Raw genomic sequence first — 6,149 nt, forward strand, 5'->3', positions numbered from 1 at the left:
TCCTAGGGGGCGTTTCATGAAAGGACTTGTCGGACGTTTTATCCGACAAGTCCCATTTTATCCGACAGTTACCATAGGAACAGTGCCTCTCAGCCAATCAAAATCATGGAAAGATGTCAGATCTGACAACTTGTCGGATGAAAATATTGATGAAACGCTCTCCAGGACTCTGGACAAACGGCATATTTGCAATTATTGGTCAGTTCAGAATCTTAGGACGGTCTGTTGTCCTGGGTCACCAATATTCGACAAAGACCTCTCAGCTGTTCATTATGATATGACGGGTATTTTCAATGCATTTGCGATGTTGTAGAATCCATCTCCGCTGCAATTGCAAAACCTCGCTATTATGGTAACTTATTCTGCTATATATCAAGTCTTTGAATATGTCTTCTACTCTTTACTTGATAATAATTATGATAATATTAATAATAATATGCAAAATTTTTGTAGCACTTCATAGAAATGTTTCTGAGCGATACATAGTATTACCCCGGCTTTAGCGCGGATATCCTGATCGGACGCTCGAGCATTCAAGGAATTACTTTAAGCCCGTCTAAAGGTTAGTAGGATCCGTATAACATGTACACTGTAAAAACTGTGGTGTTAAAACTAAAACTGACACCAATTGGTGTTAATAGAGGACCACACCCTGAAGTGTTAAAATAACACCCTAGAGATTGAACATAACACCAAAGAGTGTAAATGTAACAACCGTAGGTGTTGTAATAACACCCATAGGTGTAAAACTAACACCACCAATTTAACACCGGTGTAAAATAACTGGTGTGGTCCTCTATGTACACCGGTTAACACCACAGTTTTTGCTGTGTATAATGTGAATAGTACTCGAGTATCAAATAACATACCGATCTTACGGAAGTGTAATTGTGTATCTTTTTTGCAATCGCCGATTCCGTGTGAAATATTGCAGATAATTATCTATCACAATCTCTCTGCCATTTTAAATTCTTATTAACAAAAGGGCAGTATGAGCACTTAAATTACAGATTTGCTGATTGGAAATCGGTACTATACCAACAAAATGTCATATCCTGAAACTTTATGTCCATTCCATGCTTGGGAAGTAGATTCATATCACAAGATTTTAATATAAAAAAGGACAAAGTACGCAGATGTTTTATTTTTTAACGGACACCAAATTAGAATATATTCTCATGTTAATTTTCAAAATTTATCGTTTTAGGATATAAACATCCAAATAATGTAGTATCAAATGTGAAAGGTGACAAGCACTTTAGGGGGTTTACCAACTTACAAAAGGCTTTAAACATGTGAAATGTTTTAATTCAATTTATTTTGTTTTACTTTGTATCGTTGTGCTAAGTTCGTTTTGCTTTGTTTCGTTTTGTATTTCTTTTTGTGTGTCGTCCCCTAACATTTCAATAAATTGTAGTAAGGTAAGATTATATTCTCTTTCTCGAAGAAATTATCATAATGGTTAGTTTTGGTCATGTTTGCTCATTTTGGTTTTACGTAGCAGACGATGCAGCTTGCAGCTTGCTAGTGCTTTTTAGTGGATCCCCTCATTTCCATTTCCATTTATGCTCTATATACTGTTGTGTTTTTTTACGAAGTAAGAATGCCTTTCTGTAAAATTGTACTTGATTTGTATTATTTTATTTTACCTTGTATTATGTTTTGAATGGAAATGAAATAAAAGAATTGAATTGAATAGTTTATACTATATGTAAGCAGACCCTATTGCAAATCAAAATCTGTTCCAGACTCGATACTATTTGCCCTCTCAAACTGTAGTTATATTATAAATATCATTAAAAAAAGTTGTTTAGTGCAAGAACATTGTTACTTTCAACATTAAATGTGTTTTAGTTAGTCTTGTTTGGATTGTATTAATATTGTTCCAAATAAAAAGTGTCTAGGAACGGAAACTATCATACGTCAGTCACGTGACGTTGTACACAGAAATATGCAATGTTCTGCCTGCTTGATCTCAAAGTTTGGGAGAAAAATGAGATGTAACCATCATACCAGTCATAAAGTGTTATACATCAACACGTAGGTAATCTATTTAGCATTGAGATGACAATTAATCTCGACCTTTTTTACCTTTACGGATATTTCAGTGGGAAAACAAAGATGCCAGTGTCTCGAAAATATGGGTGGTTTCGGACCGTTTGCCATAGCAAGAGCTGTGAACATGGACATTTCAAATGAACAGAGAGACGTAAATAGTGAATTAATTGTAATAATATTTACATCAAGTTTATTGAATTAGATTTTTTACACTATTATCAATCTGGTGTGGCATTATTAATAGTTATAAAGATATACCCGAATTTTTGCAATACGCTCGTAAAAACGACTGTTCCCTGTGTTGAAGCTGTGTGTGTGGACTTTCGGACCACAAAGCACGCGACTAACCATTATGTCATAAATCAAAATTATGTAGACATGCCATTTTTCTGTACTTTGCTTTTTGAAAATGTACATTTGAATGTAGACCTACTTTTGTCTTTCTCGGACAGAAAATCCAAATACAACATTGATGATGATGGCGTTTATCATATATAATTCATGATATTCTGAAATATAAAACTTGTTCTTGTACATAATTTAGGCCTTTTATTGCAACATTACACTCTCTAGGGTGGCATTCCACGCAGAGAGTCGAAAATGGAACAATTAAGCCTGTACATGTAAGAGAGGCCTATATTATGTTCGATGTTGTTTAATAGACAAATGCTTCTGAAATATAATTTAATAAATGACTTGATAGATAGTGAACTCACTCTCTGTGTCTGCAACCAAACTGTCAGCCTATATTTACCCCCAACCCCGCCCCGCCCCACCTCTGTCTTTTTGCATCTCCCTTTGGTCCCGGTATTGTGTACACAATACATTGGGCGTATTCCTCCACCTTTATGTTCGAATAATACTTTAAAGTACTTTCTGATCCAAAATTAGATGTTCTCAATTTCATTTAAGAATGAAAATACACCGGCGATAGAGAGGAAACTTTTTCGTACCTTTCCGTGTATACCAGTCTATCGCCGTTCATTTTCTCTTCTTTCTGAAATCATACAGCTCTGTAACAACATGAGAAAAAAGGCTAAACAAGAAATGATCTAAATCGTGTCTTAAAGTAATTGATAAAAAGCAATCGCTACGTGTTGTATAATTGTGCTGAATCATATACTTCTAGAATTCGCATGACTGCTTTGGACGGAGAAAGTTGGGGTCGTACGGGTATAGGAGGTGATGGTGTTGGTGGTCATGGTGGTAGTGAGGTTTTGATGTGAGTGAGAGTGTCTGTGAGCATGTGTGATGAGCTGTTAGGTTAATGTGCGTACGAATGGGAGAGAGGAGATAAGGAAGAAAATTAGAGAGGGGAGAATAAGATAGAGCCGGGGAAACTGGTTGGTATTTCAATAAAGGTCAAGTCCACCTTAGAAAATGTTGATTTGAATCAATAGAGAAAAATAAGACAAGCATAATGCTGAAAATTTCATCAAAATCGAATGTAAAATAAGAAAGTTATGACAATTTAAAATTTCGCTTATTTTTCACAAAATAGTTATATGCACAATTTAGTCACATGCAAATGAGAGAATGGATTATGTCCCTCACTATTTTTTTTTTATTGTTTGAATTATACAATATTTCAATTTTTACAGATTTTACAATAAAGACAACTGAAACTTGACTGAAACATAATATGTTAAACAATGGTAGTTCCACATATTCAGGGCGAAATAAAACTTTGTTTCACAGGACAATGAGGAGAAAATTAGAATGTTTCATATAATAAAATACAAAAGAAATAGAGAGTGAGTGATGTCATCAGTTCCCTCATTTGCATACTGACCAGCATGTGAATATAACTGTCATAACTTTCTTATTTCACATCCGATTTTGATGAAATTTTCTGTGTTGTGCTTTTCAAATCCACTTTTTGTTGGGGAGGACTTGTCCTTTGAAGTTGTCAGAGCTGATGGAGCGGTCGTGGAGCGATACTGAAGGAGAGAGGGTCGAACTTCGCTCACAAAATTGGGGAAAAAATTGAAAACATAAATCGAAAGACAACAACAATCGAAATCGAAAATGGTAAACGGTAGCGAGCGGTGATGATTTTTTTCTCTCCGCTCCACGACCGCTCCAACAACCTCGGCCGGTGTGCATGCCTTTAGTGCTGACAACTTTCATGAAGCGGTACCCAGGATACCATTCGGCTTATTTTTTAGGCAACTATAGTATGGGGGCGCTCTGCTTCATTATCGTAAAAGAGATTTGATCGCACCATGTTTTAATGTGAAGGGGTAGTAATGTTATCACTGATCCATCATTAACGTATGTTGTGATTTCCTATAAAGCTTTGAGTTAACTTACGCGATACTTTTTAAACGACTTGAATATGAATTACTCATATACGAGCTTACAATTTGTCCTGACATAGCAGCAACATATTGCTGGATAATTCATTAAAAAAACAGGGATATGCTTTGTCATGAAAATGTGTTAATTTACTGTTAAATCATAGTCAATATTATGTACATTTCAGGTGTAATTTAACAGAATAACACATATGAAACGCGTGAGGGTTTTTTTTTATTCATTTCTCTCTTTTTTTTTGGGGGGGGCATATCAAAGTAATTCGTACTCGTACAAGATTGTTGGTAAGGTTACCGTAATTAGGCCCGCTGCCTCAGGTGTATACTAAAATCGTACAATCAGAATTCATTTTCCTTGCAATATCCACATTGGTGAGACGGAATACTGAATGTATATTCTGTTTCATCTATTTCAGTGTTTGTTTTGAAAGACCACGAATCGATTAACTATGCAAAAAAAAATCCAAAGATCAAAGCTGTAACATCACATCCATCGTGATAGCGTCCTCTTGAGTCCTGAATTACTCATTCTGTTCTTTCACATACCGCTGCGGACACATCATGACAAACGTTAAATTTCGTTGTCCCATTCCTATTAATATACTTCAATAGTTTGAAGTAATCTCATCGTACATGTGTTCATTAGAATATCATATTGTACCTCTACTTCGAAATTTTGTTAAGTATATAGCAAAGAATAAACCTTTCCAAATCATTTCTTTCCGTTAACACGCATCATTGCCTTGGTGATAAATATGACGGTGTATACAGTATACGGGGATTTTTTTTTATTTATGTGTTGAAAACAAAAGTTCAATTTTTCCTTAGTATGCACTTTCAGTCTCTTTCAGTCTTTTTAACCAACTTATAAACTTTGTTTGAATATGAACCTAGCAACTATAGTTGATATTGGATAAAACAATATTAAATGCACTGAATTTACATGGCCTAAAGTAGGAAAAAAAGAGAAACTGAAAGGAAAAATAAAGACTGAATTATGAAATTTCTCTACAAATTATGTCATAATTTTTCACAAAATTTTTTTTTTGTTTTGCAAAGTTTATTTTCCCGCGCGTTTCGCTCGATCACATATACAGAGCCCCTTGGTCGAGCAGTTGTTATAACTGAAATGACCACCCTGGTAAAATAAAACGACAAATAAATAAATGAAAAAAGAAAGAAAGAAAGAAAGATATAGATAAATAATGAATGAATAAATAAATAAATAAATAAATAAAAGCAAATTGAGACTCTTATTGAATACAAGAATCTATCGGTTCCTATTTTAGAGAGAGACAAAGATGAGATGATTGGGGAACACAATGCACTTCTATTTAAAAAAAAAAAACATAGGATCGAGCCCAAAATAATAGAGATCTGTCGTAATTACAAGGAAACTCGACAACAATAATTGCAATGACAGAATTGGAAATATGGCATCTAGGGATTAGTTTCTATATAATTTACGGAATAATTTTGAATGAGCTCACCCCCCCCCCCCCCCTCCCTCTAAAAAAAACTCCGCACTTATAGTCCTGCAGATTCCTATCTTTGGACTACACTAAAGGATATTTAAAAATGTCTGTGTTTGTATATTCAGTTTTCATAACAGCTCAGAGAACGATGGGGAGAAAATAAATCATCTGATTGCCTCCAGATACGTGTTTTGTTTAACTGTTCAAAGTATTAAAGGAAATGGGCGGTTGTTTTTCAAGGAATCATTGAGGAGTTGACTGAAATATCTAGACGATATTACTGAGTGAATGAAAATTGAAT

This window comes from Lytechinus variegatus, chromosome 2 (genome assembly GCF_018143015.1).
Source record: "Lytechinus variegatus isolate NC3 chromosome 2, Lvar_3.0, whole genome shotgun sequence".
NCBI classification, from domain to species: domain Eukaryota; kingdom Metazoa; phylum Echinodermata; class Echinoidea; order Temnopleuroida; family Toxopneustidae; genus Lytechinus; species Lytechinus variegatus.